The 19,476-nt window shown below is 47.3% G+C and overlaps 1 long non-coding RNA gene across 2 annotated transcripts; it reads left to right on the top strand.

Annotated features, from left to right (window-relative positions):
* Positions 1 to 229: 229 nt before the first annotated feature.
* Positions 230 to 8,000, top strand: LOC106902406. Of its 2 annotated transcripts, XR_001414490.1 has the most exons (4): positions 230 to 446; positions 3,877 to 3,945; positions 6,071 to 6,472; positions 6,750 to 8,000. It is a non-coding gene; the product is annotated as an uncharacterized LOC106902406 (long non-coding RNA). The 2 variants fall into 2 exon arrangements; XR_001414489.1 differs by having other exon boundaries at positions 6,071 to 8,000.
* Positions 8,001 to 19,476: the final 11,476 nt, after the last annotated feature.

Below are 19,476 nucleotides of genomic sequence, written 5' to 3'. Positions count from 1 at the left end.
CCCTCCCTTCTTCCCAGCCTCATCATCACTCCCAATTTCTCTACCTCCTCCCCCTGAGCAGCGCAGGGGGACAGGGAATGGGGGTTGCAGGCAGTTCACCACACGTTATCTCCTTCCTCCTCAGGGGAAGGACTCCTCACACTCTTCCCCTGCTCCAGCCTGGGGTCCCTCTCATGGGAGACAGTTCTTCATGAACTGCTCCAGCATGGTGTCCCTTCCACAGGGTACGGTCCTCCAGGAACAGACTGCTGTCTGGGTCACAAGTGCTGCCAGCGAACCTGCTCCAGCGTGGACTGTGCTGCCAAATGGAGGAAGGGAGCAGGCTGCACCATATCAGAGAACAGAAAGGGAGATAGACAGGATCTTCTCTGAGACTTAACAGCTTGAAGAGCCTCAGACCTCATCTGCAGCAAGGAAGCAGGCATTGTCTACCTCACACTATCAAGGTAAGCAAAACCTCTGGAGAAAGGGAAAGACGGAAGCTGGTGACTTCTGGCACCAAGAGAAAGGTTCCTGCCCCTCTTAAAGGCTTAAAGCTGCAAAATAGGTTCACTGACCTCAAAGTTGAAGAGAGGCGGGATGTGCCTTCAAGCAAAGAACCTGGTTCACTTAACCCTAAGACATGCAAGACTTACCAGGTGAATGGTGAGTCACTGTAATAGGTGACTCCTTGCTGCAGGGGACAGAGCACCATCTGTCAACCCAACCAATCGTCTAGAGAGGTTTGCTGCCTTCTAGGGACCAGGATCTGGGATCTTGTGGAAGAACTACTGAGGCTCATCTAGCCCTCTTGGCTACAACACCCTGCTTTTACTCCATGTGGGAGCAAATGATACTGCCAGGGGAAACCTGGACAATATCAGAAGTGACTGCAGCGCTCTGGGGGTGGTAGTCACAGGCATGGGGGCCCAGGTGGTGGTCTCAATCCTACTGGTGAGGGAAAAGGGAGGGAGGAGGAGAGCACTAATAGGACAAGTCAGTAATTGGCTGCAGAATTGGTCTTGGCAATGGGATTTTGGGTTCTATGTCGATGGGACCCTATTTGCAGACCAGTGTCTGCTTGGGAGAGGTGGGGTCCACCTCATTAAGTGGGGCAAAGCTATTTTTGCCAATAGGGTGGCTGACCTTGTGAGGAGAGCTTTAAGCCAAGAATGACAGAGGAGGGAAAGTGTGAGAGAGTGATGGACAGGTTCACTGAGGAAAGGGCATGGGCTGGTGTGACAGGAAGGGATCACAAAATCAACAAAATGGGACTTGGGCAGGGTCACCTTCAGCACTTACATGTAAGCAAGGAAGTGCCTACAAGGCATCATCATGGAGAAATCCCCAAACCCTTTCTAGGAAGTCTTTGTGGGAGTGTTCCTCTCAGAGGTGTCTGTACATGAACACACTCAGAATGGAGAATAAACATGATGAGTTAGAGATCTGTGTGCAGCTGCAGGGCTACCATTTTACTGGGGGCAGGGTCACCTTCAGCACTTACATGTAAGCAAGGAAGTGCCTACAAGGCATCATCATGGAGAAATCCCCAAACCCTTTCTAGGAAGTCTTTGTGGGAGTGTTCCTCTCAGAGGTGTCTGTACATGAACACACTCAGAATGGAGAATAAACATGATGAGTTAGAGATCTGTGTGCAGCTGCAGGGCTACCATTTTACTGGGATCATGGAGATGTGGTGGGATGGCTTCTATGACTGAAGTGCTGCAAAGGAGGGATACAGGGGTCTTTAGGAAGGACAGATGGGAAGATGAGGAGGGGAAATTGGGAAGATGAGAAGGGGGAGTGTCTCTTTATGTGACAGAGCATCTGGAGTGCATCGAGCTCTGCCTGAGGATGGATGAGGAGCCAACTGAGATCAGTTTCTGGGTTAGAATTAAAGGGAGGAGAGGGAAAGGTGCCATTATAGCGGGTGGCTGCTGTAGGCCACCTGACCAGGAAGAAAAGTGGATCAGGCCCTCTGTAGACAGATAGGAGCAGCCTCAAGTTTGCAGACCATGGTCCTCGTGGTGGACTTCAACCTCCCCGATATCTGATAGAGGGATAACACAGCAGGACAGCAGCAATCCAGGAGGTTTCTGGAGTGTATTGATGATAACTTCCTCCTCCGAGTGATAGAGGAGCCAATGAGGAGAGGTATTCTGCTGGACCTCATTCACCAACAAGGAAGGGCCTTTTGGGGATGTGATGGTCAAAGGCAGCCATGGCTGCAGCGACCATGAAATGGTGGAGTTCAGGATCCTGACAGCAGGGAAGAGGGTGAAAAGCAAGCTCACAACCCTGGGCTTCAGAAGAGCAGACTTGGGCCACTTCAAAGATTTGCTTGGAAGAGTCCCATGGGATAAGGTCCTGGAAGGAAGGGTGGCCCAAGAAAGCTGGTTAATATTCAAAGATCACCTCCTCCAAGCTTAAGAGAGTTCCATCCCAAGGAATAAATTGGACAAAAATGCCAGGAGGTCTGCATGGATGAATGGAAGGGCTTCTAGCCAAACTCAAATACAAAAAGGAAGCGTACAGAGGGTAGGAGCAAAGACAGGTAGCCTGGGAGGAATATGGAAAGAGTGTCTGAGCATCCAGGGATGAAGTTAGGGAAGTTAAAGCCCAAATGGAACTGAATCTGGCTGGGGATGTCAAACGCTACATGATGTAGACTTGCTTTATAATATGAAGCAGGCTGTCTTCTTCAAAGTTGGTATTTGAAATAGAAAACATTTTGGTAAATATAAAATATTCAAAATAGCTTCTAAATTCACAAAAAAATATGAAAAGAACCTGCTTTTATAGCTCAAAGTTGCCAATTTTCATCTTAAACAGAGTATGGTGCATTTGTAATACCACACAATACAACTGCAACTCTTGTGATAAAAATCAGAAAACTTCTGTAACTGGTGGCACAGGGAAATTGACACAGGGGTGAATAAAAGATTATTAGCATCCATTTATCGAGATAGAAAGGGAGCACAGTTTTCATGTGAAAATAGGTTTTGTGGTGATAGTTGGTAAGAGAAACAAGAGTACAGTTAACTCCATTGCACAGATGGGCCACGGAAATAGCATGTGAATTAATCTGTGTCTCAGCATGTCATTTCAGCATCTGGTAATAAACCCAGATGTTTTTCCAGATGTGTTCCCAGTCTAAACTTTGCCCAGAGAAATGAGGTGCCGTATACCTGTTTCTAGAAGTTGCGCTAGAAAGTAATTTTCAGTCAAGATTTAGCAATATATTTACTAGTACCAAATTAGTTTTAAGAAGAATGAATCATGCTTCCCAGTGAAACGGTTGAGGTATTTCCACTAATTGTTTGTACCCAAATGTTTTCTTAAACTTTGACTGTTACAATTTGGACACCCTATCTCTGTGAGTGCGAAACTTTGTATTGACTAATCCTGGATGTTTTCGGAGTCCTTGTGAGATTATACTGTGGCAGCAAGATACCGAGCCTGAACCAGACTTCATTTGTGCATCCACAAATCAATGGAACTGACAGGGCACGTAATACAGGTTGCATATAGATCAGTCGAGTTATTATTTTTATAGTACTGGAACTGTTTATGGTGCTTCGAGGACAAATGAAGTCAGGTAGTACTATTCCAAGGAGCTTAAAATTTTAATTAGATACTTTTAAGCTAGAAATACCTGTCAAGAATTGCCTAAAACCGTCCTCTTCCACAAAAGAATCATGCCAGGATACGGTAACGTAGATGCTCTGCAAAGAGAAACTTTGTGATGTGCATTGTGTCCCTTAAATCCCATTGAGAGCAGTTCTACTCCCAGGCCTACAAAGGGCGATCAGAGATGGCCGGACACGCTATTCAGGTGCAAATGTTCATGAGAATACCCACTTCTATGAGTCTTCATGCTGGTTTTCCTTTCTGCAGGCTTTCTTGGGAAAAACGCTGCCGTGCAAAGAGCTGTGTGCAAAAAAACATAGAAGGAACAGGGTCCTAGTAAGTCATGTGAATTTCTTGACCTTATTTGAGTGAGTTCTTAGATTATTTTTGCAGTACTTACTCATCTTTGTTACCGGTTTGTGTTGATGTTGCATTGTATACTGACAACCCATCGAGCTCATGGCTGAGATAAGGTTTCACAAAGGTCCATGAGCAAATCAGCAAAACATAAATTTATTACGTGTCTCTGAATGCAGGTTGTAAGGCCCAAGGATCCAGCTCCCCCAGCATCCTTTAAATGTTAAAAGCCAATGTTGCTTTTTGGAATGGGGTGAACTATTACCTCTCGCTGTAGTGGGGGGCCCTTGTTGCATAAATATGCAACTATGCTGCTGCAGTCTTTGTGGGAAGGCTGCAACAGAAGATTTGGAACAAACCTAAGTGCCAAATGATTCTCTTCACTGTTCCTTCCCTTAACCTAGTTCCACAATACAGAACTTTCTGGGTTATTGACATCCTGCGTATGGATTTCTAGACAAGAGCTCAAGGGCTTAGGGAGAGCTCTCAGATGAGCAATGGCAGACCTTTTCTTGAGTGCTTCATGTAAGCTCCCTGTTGGGGCAAATCTTGGTGGCTGGAATACTGAATATTTGCAGGTTGAATATTTGCAAGAACAAACAGTTGGTAGGACCGATTCCTTCCTGGCTTGTTCAAGAGCCTTTTATTTTCTGTAATTTTTTCCCCCATCTAGATGTTTTCAGTTTTAGCTCTTCCTAGCCCCTTTTCTAGCCCTGTGTTGGACCTAAGGAAGCCCACCTGATCTGGCTGCCAAGATGAGTCAGCACAAGAGCTCTTTATCTCCCCACATGGTCCAAACGTCTGACACTTCCAGGGAAGAGGCATAGTTGCTTAGACACTGGAATTTCCTTTGCTGCAGTCAAGAGAGGTGGGTTGGGGATTAAATGAGATTGAAAGAACATTCTCGTAGGGAGTCATCTGCTAAAATGCCAGAAATTCAGTGTGAAGAGAAGTGCCTAAATAAAACTAGTGTCACTTTTCTCCAATTCCACATGTCAAGAAAAAAATTGATATCTTTGTGTATACGTATTTTGGTTACATCGCACCTGCAATCTAATTCAAGATAATACAGGGAGAGCTAAAATATAAGCCAAGTCACATCCATGGAAAACTCTGGCACGTTTAGCAGACAAGACAGTTCCCAGCTTCAAGAGACATGAAGACTTGAGTCATATTTCTTGGATGCGCTCATTATATTGGCAAGCAGTACATGTTAAAATCCCCATTGTTGAGAAATCTAAATTCCCTTTGGCCTTAAAATATCTGTACTCAGTATAAGATGGCTTATGACCTTTTAATAAGTGAAAAAGTCTTACATTGAATAATGATTTTGGTGGTTCGGTGAGGATTTTGAGTGGAAAAAGGGCAGCTCTTGGCCAAAGTAAACTCTGGCAAAATCGAGATAAGCTGGTGGAAGTGGCTTGTTTCATGTAAGTTGGTAGCAGGCTCCAGACAGAGTCATCTTTTCCTGTATGTAGGATGGAAACAGTGCTTCCCGCTCCGGGGAGGTGGGGGATGTCAGGAGAACACATCTAGGGCGTCTGAGGCAGCGGGGGCCATGTTCAGACTGCTTGTACCCCAGCGCCTGTCACAACTCCACCGCCCCATTGTCTGTGGAATCAAGTCTGAGTGGTCTGAATCACTCATGACTAATCTGAGTGTAGTAGTTATAGCTCCTAAATTAAGCTCCCCGAGTAGGGGGTGTGAACGCACCTTCAGACGTTACAGCAAAGGGAGGGCCGTCTAATTATCTTAAGAATCTGTATTTTGGCAGAGGTTTCTTTAGGAGAGGATGGGGCTGGTTATAGACTGTTTCCTCGCTTCTCATCTAATTCATCACCTTTTCTTCATCTGCTCCAAGGGCCCACCTTCCCACTAGTACTAAAACAAGTGAAACACCAGCCATCTATTTGTCGCAGGCTGACAAGTCCCAAATTCTGGGAAACTTTGTCCCTGCTTAAAAAGCCATGGTCAAGGTAATCCTGTTGGCTGAACGCCCTGCGGGAGACGCGTGTCGTGCAGGAAAAGAGCTCTTCTGATGCTGCTTGGATCATTTCCTCAGACGGAGTGAGCAGTAGTGACAGATGGCCTTTTTTTCCTCCAGTGTAGCTCCACGTATTGCTGAAGCTTCTTCTTACTGATTGGGATGAGGAAGCAAAGCGAGCTGCCTGGAGGCTTCTCAGCAGCATCGGCGCACTGAGACGTGGGGGCTCCAGGGAGGGGAGACAGAGCTGGACCCAACAGTGAGGGCAGACCCGAAATCTTCTGCGTGTGCCGCGTTCGCTGCTGCTGTCCTGGTGAGGTGGGAAGAGTCAGTGGCTGTAACTGGTGGGAAAGCCCACTTCTCCCACTCCAGCAGGGGTCTGGCAGAGCTCTACCCCAACTGTTTCATCCCGGGTCATGCAGAAAGTCTGAATCAGGTGATCCCAAGGTGTCGGGGAGAAGAGGGAAGGACCGATATCCCCTGCTAACAGGACCGTGCAAGCGGGAAGCATCTTCTGGGCTAGTGAGTGTTAAACTGTCAAAAAACGCTGCTTGTAGCTGCATCGCTGCTCACTGCATTCGGGAGGGTGTTACCCTGCTAAAAAAAAATATATATTCCAGTTTCACTGAAATAGCTCTGTCCTCGCCAGACGTGCTTTGCAGGATGGCACGCTGCTATTCCAGCCCTGATAAAGCTGTCCTGTTGTGCAGACAGCCTTGACGCTGCCGCTGTTCCTTCCCCTCTGTAGAATGGGAATCACAATGTTTCTGTTCCCTCACCCTTTTCTCTTCATCCTCAGAGCTGGCGATGTCAGATCTATCCTGGGGACACGGCCAGATCCCCCCGGTTCGGCTGTCAATTCGGCTCTGCATCCCTCTCTCCACAATGAGCCTCCCACTGAGGGCGGCTGTGGGGGAAGGTAGGCTGTGACCTTGTGCAGCAACCAACTGCTCCCCCGTTCCTTTATTGTTTAGGACCTTATTGTTGCTTTCAGGATTGCTCTGCAAGAAAGTAAGTTCCCTTTTAGGGCCATCTCTGTTTCTGCCCTTTGTCTCCCTTCCTTCCTTCTTTTCCTGACTCTGAATGTAGTGACGTGCATGATTTATACCAGCGCAAACCCTGTGGCATTGACGTAGAAGGATCTGCAGCTGCTGGTGTTAGTTGGCCTGACTGGTGAATTGCTGGATGGTGTGGACTCCTCTCAGAGCCTGGAGTCATTTTGTGCTCAGGGTATGTCACGCTGCAGCGGTGGCTGCCCAGTTCCTCCCTCAGTCTGCGTGATCTTACCTTCGTGTGGAGTTGTGCTGGCCTCCAGTCAGGCTCCACTTCTTTCTGTCCACGTGCTCCAGAAAATACATCTCACACATTCTCCTAGTTAGCTCGATGCCCTCCCGAGCCACAGTGCTTTCACCTGGTCCCGGTTTCCTTGTCCTCTGAGGAGAGGAATAAGCACAAGTCCTGATTTCTCAGCAAATCCATGTGCAAAGATGCTACTATTACAATGACCGAGCAGAGATACAAGCAGGATGGCACCTAGAGAAGAACAAGCAGGAGGAGTCAAAGTTGACCTGTAAGAAGGCTGAGAACAAAACCCCGATCCAGGCACAGCTGGTCTCCCAGCCTCTCACCAAGTGCAGGCTTCCTTTCCCTGTGCCATACACATGTTCCCAATCAGAGCAGGTTAAAACGAGGACACCTTGCTCTAGAAACATGGTGACACTGATCCAGGCATGCCACCAGCTGCGTCACAAGGCAAGTGATGTATTCCAATCCCATGAAGGGATGAATATGGGTGTCCATTTAGACAACGGCATAAATCGGTAATCAATAAAAATTCCAGACAGTGTTCCTGTTCAGTGTGTCTCATCAAAGCCTTTTCTTGCTGTTTTAACCAGGAGAACTTTAGCAAGGCTTTTTATTTTCAGTCTGTATGAGTTTGAACAGGGTGCCTTTTACCAGCAACCTTTGTCTGTGCTCTCTCCCAACCCCTTACCGCAACCCGTACTGCAGCGATACACAAAGTCCTGCCAGCGGTGCCCTGCACAGCACAATGCCCACGTGCTAAAAATTAACTGGAACGTCACCCAAAACGCACTGCAAACCAGCATTAATCGCACAACAAACCTGGATGGTGCCATGAGGTAATGGCTTGTTGATGCCCAGCTAGAATCAGCAGCAAACAACTCACAGCAGGACTGCCTTTCCCCCTTTCCCAAGCTGGAAAACTCGGGAAAGGCACCCAGAGTGTTTGCGGGGTGTGCTCCCCTAGCTGGGGATAACATGGATTTGTTGAGTCGCTCTTAGCCTGCAGTGTTAAACTGCCTGCAAAATTTAAAACACACTCATTGGTTTATTTATGTTGATGGCAGCGTGTAAATCATGCAAAGCCCTCCGACCAGGCCTCCGACCAGGCAGGATTTGGCACACACTTGCCCGCCACACTCTCGCCCAGAGCGTCGGTGGTTCTCGCTTAGGACGTGATGCCTGAAGGTGGCTCAGGGCATCCTGAATTGCTCCGATTCTCCTTTTAACTACCCATTCTTTTAAAATGCTGTGAAGAAGACTTTTTTTTTTACAATAAAATGTCTATATGGGGTGAAGCTGAGCATGCCGCCTCTAACGCACTGTCCAACGGGAGCCATAAACATAGCGGCCAAAAGTGGACTTGTAGGGAAGGCCACAGCAGCCAGCAGGTGTGTGATGATGCTTTCCTGAGTACCCTGTAATTATCCAGCACTTGTGTCATGAAATCATGAAACAAATCTCAGCACGAGAGCTGAGATGTGAAATGACTCCGTCGCCCAGAGAAGGAGCCTTGTCGTTAGTGGATTGTCCTGGAGGTAGGTGGTTTGGAACTCTGCAAGCTGAGGAAGGACCTGGTTACCCGTGTCCTGGCCAAAAACTGCAAGTGCAGAGCCTAAGTATAAATAAATAAATAGTGGAGGCAATGTAGAAGAGGCCTCACCACAGCATTTCGACCCCAAAGCAGTAGCGGTCAGCTGTGACCCATGCAGCTTTCCAGAAAGCATCAAAGAATCATAGAATGGTTAGAGTTGGGAGGGAACTTAAAGATCATGGAGTTCCAACCCCCCTGCCATGGGCAGGGACACCTCCCAGCAGACCAGGTTGCTCCAAGCTCCATCCAGCCTGGCCTTGAACCCCTCCAGGGATGGGGCAGCCACAGCTTCTCACTCAGTCTGCAGCCCACTTCCAAGGGATTCTTTGGAAAAAGGTATTTGGTAGTGGCAGAGGGAATAAATGTTTCTATCCCCATTCCTGGAAAACAGGCAACACTTGTGGAGTAATTTCAGGGCCTTTGGAAAGACTCAAGAAATAGTCGCATAATTGACTTAGAAGTCCACATTGGCACCAAGAAGGGTGTCCATGCTCAACCTCTTCCTTGTGTGAGCACTAGGCTTCATGAAGTCCCACGAGCCATCCAGACAAGGAGCAGATCCAGCTGCGAAACCCCAGGGAAAAAGTGTGATCAGCAGTTATGTTTGCTCTGAGGGGAATGAGGAAAGAAAAAAAATGTCCTTTTTTTTTTGATGGAAGCCTAAAGCACGGTCTGTACACCGCTTTTTGTTTGTTCAAAAAAAAGACTACAGGATTTGGGAGAAGGGTGGGATTTTCCTCTGAAACACAGAGGTATAATTCAGGGTGGCATGCACAGGTATTTGGCATAATAATGTATTTCCCCCTTTTTTGGTATATGTTAAGTTACAGTGCTAGTACTTTTGTTGGCTGGGATATCTGCTTCCATGCTCGGGGAGGAGAGGAAGAGGCGTGGGGATTATACAGCACCAGAAGAATGAAAGTGAAACAACTCGTGTGTTTGGATGGGGCCTGAGTGTCTGTTGGGAGCCGCGGTACAATCTGGGAACCGTTCTGCAGAGCCACGTGTTTCAGACTAATTCTAGGCTGTCAACCTGTGGCAGAGATAGCTTTTGTCATTTTTTGGTAATTCCTTTTCTAATCCGTTTTGATGGAGCAAGGTCCTACAATTGAAGGCATTTTGCTTTTCAGTCTATTGAGAAAGTAAAACGCTCCTAATTCCAGTTCCAAGAAGCCAGCTCCTCTGCGGCCACATCTTTCATCTCAGAAAGGAGCAGGGGCAAGCTGCCCACCTTGCTGATTTGTAGAGTGACTGTAGTAGGACACGTAACGCATCCATCGGTCTTTGAGCCACATAGAACCATCTCTCCTTCACTGACAAGTACCTTTTTTTTTTTCAACGCATAAGTGAAAACAAACCAAAAACCACGCAAAAAAGAGGGACATAGATGCGGGCGCAATTACATCCTTTCAAAGACATTCATTAGTTGTTGCTCAAAAGCTTGTAAAACCTGGAACCAAAACCGGTTACATTTTTTTTCAGTACAATTTGAACACCGGGGCTGTGCAGGATAGTTTGAGTTGGAAGGGACCTTAAAGATCATCCAACCCCCCTGCCATGGGCAGGGACACCTCCCACTAGAGCAGGTCGCTCAAAGCCCCATCTGACCTGGCCTTAACAGCTTCCAGGGATGGGGCATCCACAGCTTCCCTGGGCAACCTCTTCCAGTGTCTCACCACCCTCACAGTAAAGAATTTCTTCCTAATATCTAATGTTTAGGTTTAAAACAATTGCCCTCATCCTATTGCTATATTTCCTGACAAAGAGTCCCTCCCCATCTCTCCTGCAGACCCCCTTTAGGTACTGGAAGGCCATTATAATGTCTCCTCAGAGCCTTCTCTTCTCCAGGCTGAACAACCCCAACTCTCTCAGCCTGTCCTCATAGGAGAGGGGCTCCAGCCCTCTGATCAGCTTGGTGGCCCTCCGCTGGACCCATTCCAACAGGTCCATGTCCTTCCTACGCTGGAATTGCATAAAGCCCCAACTCCATCTCTCCCCCGAGCCCAGCTCCTCCTGCACACACCTCCCTCCGCTGCAGCTCCTTGTGGGGCCACAGCAACATGCCTGAAGGCATTATTCTAAATAACATTTAGTAGTCATAAATAGTATTGTTTATAGATCCGTGGTGCCATTTGAATATGTCGCTGTTGAAATCTGATTCCTAATGCCATTAATGATGTTAGTGAAGAAGAAAAAAAATTTATTTTTTTTTTAAATTGCAGGAAGCAAATAGCAATCCTGTCTGCTTTCCCATAGGCTGTAAGACCTAGGAAAATAGCTGCTAACAACATGATTTGCATTTGCAAGAAGCATTCCTGTTTTTTTCCAGTATATTCTAATGAATTTTTTTAACGATGGTAACCCCTTCGTAAATATCCCGGAGTGTGGTAGCGGCAGTTTAATCAGCAGGCTTTGGTGGAAAGTGAAATATCCAAATTAACTGATAAGCCTGAGTATCAAGTGTTCCGGGGAATATGCTGTTTTGGGACAGGGTGACCTTCACAACCACTTTTTGAGATGAGCCCCGTAAAAACCTTTTTAAAAACCTCTGCAAATGAAATGAGCTAATGCAGCAATCTGCAGGAGAGGACAGACTCACAGAGGGGAACGAAGGCCACGTGAAGAAATACAAGTGAGCGGATGCTAATTCACACCTATAAACCTACAAAGTGTGCACAAGCAGCTGGGATTGAATTCCCCATTCCTTTTCAACTTAAAAAAAAATAAAATTGCAGCAATATTGGCTTAATCACCTTTAGAGAGAGGCTCTTGGGGGGAACTGAACAGGGGCAAGGAGAGAAGAGGAGACCCGGGACAAAGTCTCTCAGGGAGACCTTATCGCTCTCTTCAACTACCTGAAAGGAGGTTGTAGAGGTGGGGGTCATTCTCTTCTCCCAAATTACAGGCAATAGGACAAGAGGAAATGGCCTCAAGCTGTGCCAGGGGAGGTTCAGATTGGATATTAGGAAAAATTTTTACACTGAAAGGGTTATTAAGCATTGGAATGGGCTGCCCAGGGAAGTGGTTGAGGCACCATCCCTGGAGGTGTTCAAAAGACGGGTTGACATAGTGCTTAGTGACATGGCTTAGTGATGGTTTTTTATCAGTTAGGTTGATGGTTGGACTAGATGGTCATGAAGGTCCCTTCCAACCAAGACAATTCTGTGATTCCATGATTCTAAGTCTAGGAGCAGCAGCAGCAGCAGCACTGGCTGCAGATGCCCAGAAAGGTGCTACTGCCTGTGCTGCTGCTCCCAGGGATGTTATGGTAGTGCAGCTGCGTGGCACAGCACACTTCTGCTTCAGCAACAAAATGGCATGTAATCAGTGGGGAATCTTGCTAAAATCTCAGTCTATTATTATTATTATTATTATTATTATTATTATTATTATTGTGGTTGCTCTCCAATAAACCTGTTTTAAGCATGCCAGCCTCTCCAACCTACACACCTAGAGAGTGCACTCGGTGTTAATCTGAAGTGATAACATTCCTGTGTGTGCCTCAAGTCCTCACACCAGTTTTTTGCTTAAGAAGGAGCAGGACACTTGAGAGGGTTGAGCTGCAGCCTGCCCCAACCCTTCACGAAGTTCAGAAGAGTTGCAGTGCCAGGGTTCTTACATCTGACATGTAGATTGGCTCACCAGCTCCTCTTCTCCCCTGAAATCTGGCTCATCCTGGGCAGCAATCAGTCCTTTCCATTTTTCCTCCGTAACGGTTTCGGAGCTTGGATGCAAACACTTTTGTTCGAAATGCAAAACGACGGCAGCAGATGCCTCCATAGACAGCGAAAGGCTTGAAGAAGGGCAGAGTAAATAAACAGCAAAAATTAAATATATAATATTGCCACACAGAGAGGAGCTTTCTCCTCAAAATGAAGCAATTAACATGTACGGACTCATTCTGCCGGGCTGGGAGGAAGCAGGAGGCACGTTATTTAAACGAATTGCCGTGTAGCCCGTGATTATCATTAGGATTCATTCAAAGCCAGGCATTCAGTAAAGCTTCTGCTCTGCGGCTGGCTCCGGGCTGCCTCTCTATCAGTACCTATTGTTTCATAATCTCGCCATACTCGACGCTTTTTTTATCCCAACCAAGTCTGCCTTGTTTATTACCCTCCCCAGTGCCTAAGCCGAAGCGCGTTAACAATGCACGGGTCTCATTCCACTCTTTTTTTCTCCTGTTAGCTGAAAGAGAGATGTCTTCTCCCCTAATTGCGGAGGATCTCTTCAGCTTTGCAATTTCTGTATTGAAAGGTTGTTTAGGGGAAGGCGCGGGGATATACATAAATCTGAGAACTCACTGACGGGGGAGATAATGGCTCTTTCCCTACAAGCATGGCAGAGGCCTCCTAAACACAGCAAGTTTCTGCAAGATGGATGGGAACCTCACATGTGGATCAACAGCCACAGGCTCTCTTCCTCCAACCTGGTTCCCCTCTGCTGACAGCAGCCCAGCTCAGGTGGGCTCTCCAGGGCCAGACCTGGCTGTTCCTGGCCACGCTCTGTCCAGGCAGCTCCCAGGTGGGGTCAGCAGTTGATGGATGCACTGCCAAGAGCAGAGCTTGCCCCTTGCACAGGCACCACCACCGCATGATTCCCGCAGGGAAGGAATCACTTGGGCGTGGTTCCCCCTCTCCCTTGCAAGTATCAGGAACGGTGTGGCCCGCAGAACCACTGGGAAGTGATTGTCCCCCCATACTCAGCACTGGTGAGGCTCCACCTCGAATACTGTGTCCAATTCTGGGTCCCTTGCTACAGGAAAGACCTTGAGGTGCTGGAGCGGGTCCAGAGAAGGGCAACGAAGCTGGTGAGGGGTCTGGAGACTAAGTCTTATGAGGAGAGGCTGAGGGAGCTGGGGTTGTTCAGCCTGGAGAAAAGGAGGCTGAGGGGAGACCTTATCACTCTCTACAGCTACCTGAAAGGAAGGTGTAGAGAGGTGGGGGTCGGTCTCTTCTCCCAAGTCACAGGTGACAGGACAAGAGGAAATGGCCTCAAGTTGCACCAGGGGAGGTTCAGGCTGGATATTAGGAACAATTTCTTCACAGAAAAGTTTGTCAAATATTGGAACAGGCTGCCCAGGGAAGTAGTTGAGTCACCACCCCTGGAGGTATTTAAAAGATGGGTAGACGTGGTGCTTAGGGACATGGTTTAGTGGTGGTTTTGGCAGCGTTAGGTTGATGGTTAGACTCAATGATCATAAAGGTGCCTTCCAACTTAGACAATTCTATGATTCTAAGATGGGGCTTGTTGCAAATATTTACAGGTTCTTAATTTTTTTTCTACCTCTGTTATGATTTGGAACAAAACCAACATCATTTTGTTGTTTTGGGAGCATTGACCTGACTGAAGAGGAATCTACTGTCCCAAATGTCAGGGGAAGCAGCCTGGTCATCTCCAAGCAGCCCCAAAACCTTGTATGGCCATCTTCCCTGTGGCACCTTTCGTGATGCCCCCTGTGCTTGCAGTGTCCCGTGGCAGTGGCTTGCAGCACCAGGAATCCCATCCCTGCCCAAGCCCTGGCATGCTTAAGTCTCCCTTGGTGTGTTCCCCCACCCTTTCTTCTCTTCCACAAATGTCTATGCCTCCCAGCACCTGGGCCACCCCACCGCGTGGTCACACAGACTCTCCATCACCCATCTCTCTTCTTCTGCCAGGAACACACTGCAAAACCACTCGTCCCTCCTGCAGAAAGCTGGTGCCATCATCCTCCACAAAACCTCTGCATCTCTTCTACAGAAACCTCAAAATTACATTTTCAGGAGGAATTTGGAGCATCCCTCGGGGCAGATTAAAGCAACTGGAGCTGAGTTGTGTTTTGCCTCTCTGCACGCTGTGCTTCAAAGATGCTTCTCCACCCGTGATGCAAGAAAAGTGCAGCACTAAGGATGTAAAATGCAAAATGTAACATAAACAAATACATATTTCATATATGTGTCTATATAAAAAATTACATAGATGATACAAATCTATATGCACACGTTTTTATATATGAAACATCTATTGATACTGTATAATAAAACCCACAAATCTATACTTCTATACTATGTTCATATATTTACATTTATAGAGATATATTAGGGCTCTGCAATGTACTTGAGTCACTGTTTTTAGCTCAGGTAAGACATTTTTCACACTAACCTTTTCTTACACGTCCAAGAAGAGAAGCCTGTGCCCAGAAGTGGGTGCCTGTGGTTCATATACCGCAGATGGGGATGGAGAGGGGGTCCTGGAGGAGCTTTGACATGATGAGAGGGGAGACCTTTAGCAAGCACAGACCCAGGGCTTTGGTTTAGATCATGTCCCTTATGTGAAGAGATAAGGTGCTTCCTCAGCTTGCCCCACTTGCTGGTGGCTTGAAGCTGTTCCTCTGCAGATCAGGGCAACCTTGTTGTAGCCCAGATGAGACCAAGACAGGAGGAGGACCATGTCCAGTGGGACAAGGAGCTGCGCTCAGCACGATGAACTGTCATCCAAAGCAGGTCTCTGTGCTCCAGGCCCTCCAGGGTGGGCTTGCCTGGGCTGCAGGTTGGTGGCTTTTTCTCATACTGCTTTCTAAGCCTGAGGTGCATCAATGCTGTGTCCCCAAGTCTGAACCCTCTCCAAGCTTTGGCAGCAGCTCAGGCAGGATTTTGAAGTTCACAACTCTGGATTTAGGCTCGGAAGCTGTGGGCTGATCTAACCACAGCCACTAAATCCTCCTCTGGAGCAGGACCTTGGTGTGGTACACCCCAAAATGTACCTTCCACTGCAAAGCAACCACTGGCTGCTATGAGACCCTGGAGGGACCTGGGATGGTGTGCAGCATGGCAGCTGGCCAGATGTGCTCACCTGTGTTAAATCAGAAAAAATGCTGAGTTGTGAGAACGAAAAATAAACTCAGGTTTCTAAGAAGGGTTTTTACCTTCAGTTTGAGCCTGAAGAGTGCAGCCAGCTGTGCTAACCCAGCTTTCCTGCCCTAAGGCTGCCAGAGTTAATACAGGCAGATGAAACCCCTAAATAGACAGTGAGAGAGGAAAATGTAAGAACCAAAATAGCAGCATTTTGCAATTTCTGTTTTCTGAAGCATGCAGACATACTAACAAGGACGTCTTAAATCTGTACTCCCTCCAGAGGAGGAAAGCCACAAAAAAAAATACTAACGGAAGTGCCTTATCTTCACTGAATGTTAATTTGCCCATTTTCTCATCCTTATCCCTTGCAATTTTCTAAGTTCATGTTCATATTTTCTGACATTTCTATGCCTCATTTGTGACTGAATTTCATAGCAATTAATTCTCCAGAATGTATCAATTGTGGAAGAGAAGCCCAAGAAGGAATCTTAGGGCATGCCTGAAGATGGACATCGTGCATCTAATGACTAATCATAATATACATAATAAAAAGAATGGTGATGGTTATGTAAAGAGTAACATATGGGAAATGATAGTATAAATATTCTTCACTCAGCCTTTTTTGCTTTCTGTCTTGATACTCATTTTGTTTCTTGGAATGTCAATATTGAGAAAGAATTAACTAACAGACTAAATTGCAAATCCATCAGCACAAAAGTATTGTGTTCTTGTAATTACGATGTAAAAAAGATACAAATAACTTCCTAGCTGGTTATTTTAAAATGCTTAAAGTGAAATAGCAAATAGGTGTTAAATCAAACACTCCAGTGCTGATTGATTGATGTTAGCTTATCCAGGCCTGAAGAGATTATTTTTTTTTTCCTCGGATGGAAGGAGCACTGCGATATAGCGCTGCTGAAGCAGGGGCTGACTATGGTCTCTTTGGCACAACTGGTGTCACCCGAGTTCAGCTTTCAGCTTCCCAAATTACTTGCAAAATACCAGCTCCTGCTGCTCCATGTCCCAGTGTCTCTCTCTGCTGGAGCGGGTCCAGAGAAGGGCAATGAGGCTGGTGAAGGGTCTGGAGCACAAGTCTTATGAGGAGAGGCTGAGGGAGCTGGGGTTGTTCAGCCTGGAGAAAAGGAGGCTGAGGGGAGACCTTATCACTCTCTACAGCTACCTGAAAGGAGGGTGTAGAGAGGTGGAGGTCGGTCTCTTCTCCCAAGTCACAGGCGACAGGACAAGAGGAAATGGCCTCAAGTTGCACCAGGGGAGGTTCAGATTGGATATTAGGAATTTTTTTTACACTGAAAGGGTTATCAAGCATTGGTATCAAGCATTATCAAGCCCAGGGAAGTGGTTGAGGCATGATCCCTGGAGGTGTTCAAAAGATGGGTTGACATGGTGCTGGGGGACATGGTTTAGTGATGGTTTTTTTTTGTCAGACGTGGGTTGATGGTTGGACTAGATGATCTTAAAGGTTCCTTCCAACCTAGATGATTCTATGATTCTATGATTCTGGGCTAGCTGGCTCTTGGCATGAAATCCACAGCCCCACTCACTGTGATAATGCTCCTGGTACCTGCAAAAACCCGTCGGAGCTCACCTGACCCACCATCTTGTGACCTGGCATAACCCAGCACATCAGTTTTCCTGTAAGACTGGAGCTCTCCCTGTCATCTCCCTGTCACCATCTCCCTTTGCAGCGGGCCACAACAGTGCCCTTCGGGGACCAGCGCATGGCACCTCACAGCCAACATGACACATCCCAGGCCACCATGTTGGCCCAAACCTGGCTGCCCTCACCCCTGGCTCACTAGAGAGAACAGACAGTACCGTAAATCCTTGGGGTGGAGATGCCCAGTTCTAGGCTCTGGGGTGCAATGGTCTATTACATACAAATAACTGAATGGGAAGGGATGGGGGTACCCGGGCACAGGAACAAGTGGGGCAGCGTGGGGCAGTAGCTGGCACCCCACCAAGCACCAGGTGACCCCTGTAAACATCAGCTGGGCAGGAGCTAATCCAGGCTCTCTGAGAAGGCAGAGGCTCCAGAGAATCCCAAAATGATATGGGGTTGGAAGGGACCTCTGGAGATCATCTCGTCCAACCCCCTCAATCAGAGCAGGTCCACCTAGAGCAGGTTGCACAGGAACGTGTCCAGGCGGGTCTTGAATGTCTCCAGAGAGGGAGACTCCACCACCTCCCTGGGCAGCCTGTTCCAGTGCTCTGCCACCCTCAAAGTTCCTCCTCATGTTTAGAGGGAACTTCTTATGTTCAATTTTGTGCCCATTACCTCTTGTCCTGTCACTGGGCACCCCAGAAAAAAGACTGGCCCCATCCTCTTGACACCCACCCTGTAAGTATTTATAAGCATTATTTAGATCGCCCCTCAGCCTTCTGTTCTCCAGACTAAAAAGACCCAAGTCCCTCAGCCTCTCCTCGTAAGAGAGATGCTCCAGGCCCCTAATCATCTTTTGGGGGAGAAACCCTCCTCCAGCTTAAACCAGACTTGCCTTCTTCAGCACAAGCCTAAACCAGGGATGGAAGCAGTTAAATCCCTGTGACTTTCTCAGTCAGAGTGTGATTTCACACAGCCCTGCCCTCTCCTCCTCCTTTCTACCCCACAGCCTTAAGATCTTACAGTTTTCTTTCATTTCAGCTTGGGTTTATTCAAAAGCAAAACAATTGCTCTCTGGCCACTTTAAACAATTGTCTAATAACCTGCCATGACCAGGCAGAGAGGAAAAAATGTTGGGGGGGGGGGGAAAATACCCTGCCTTCCCCTGCCAAGTCGCTTTCCAAAGCAATATCTGTTCCTGCAGCCGATTACAGGTGTCAGGTTGCCTCAGGATCCCTCGGTGATTTTATAGGATGATCCATCAAGGAAACACGTTACACAACTCTGAGCTCATAGGTTTATCCGGGCGGCTGCCAGATACATGCACGGAGAGATACAGCCCGGGCCACGGCCCCCCCTTCCCACGGAAAGGTCACTTTGCTGGAGACCTGGGGTGGGGGCTTTGTGGTCCACGTCCTGGGCAGAGGTTCCATCCCTCATGGAGAGAAAACTTCAGAGGAGGAAGTGATGCTTTTTCGGGCAGCCTCTGAGGAAAAATGTTAATCCACAGCAGCGTGGTAACCTGGAGAAGCTCCTTTTCTCTTGGGTAAACTGCAAGTTCTCAACTTTAGAGATAGCATATAGTTATTAGATTTTGGGGTTTGGTTTTTTTTGACTCAAAATATGGTCAAACTGCATACTTTTGTATAACTTCGTTTTTTTTTGTCACCCAGAAGAGGCACAAAAATTCAGTAGCTTTTCCCCACTTTCTTTCCCAGACACACCGATGTTTGCTGTGCATCAGAAACAGCCCTTGTGCTTCAGTGTCTCCCTTGTAAGCTCACCTAAAATCCAACGTCATCAGCAGTTTGCCGTGTCCATCACCAGGAGACACTCCGTACACTGAAACAGTCACGCTGTTGCGAAACCGCTTTGGCATATATATCCAACAAGTGTTCCTGCTCATTTAACCTTTTCATCCTGCCTTGCTCCTAGAGCTGTGAATGATGTTTGAGAGGGTGAATCGCATCCCTCAGCAATTTCCAAAGACAATATCTTCTCTTTAACGTAATGAATATGTGATTCATGGCCAGCAATTTCATTGTTTATATGTACTTCTCTGCTGGGTCGAGGATATTTTATAAGTCTTTGGCCCCAGGCTACACACGTCTGTGTTAAGAGGCTGAAGGTGATGGGTACAGCCCGTACCAACCATGCTCGTTGCTCAGACAGACTGATA

The sequence above is a fragment of the Calidris pugnax genome, unplaced genomic scaffold (genome assembly GCF_001431845.1).
Source record: "Calidris pugnax isolate Ruff unplaced genomic scaffold, ASM143184v1 scaffold20, whole genome shotgun sequence".
NCBI classification, from domain to species: domain Eukaryota; kingdom Metazoa; phylum Chordata; class Aves; order Charadriiformes; family Scolopacidae; genus Calidris; species Calidris pugnax.
This window is presented reverse-complemented; position numbering and strand designations above follow the sequence as displayed.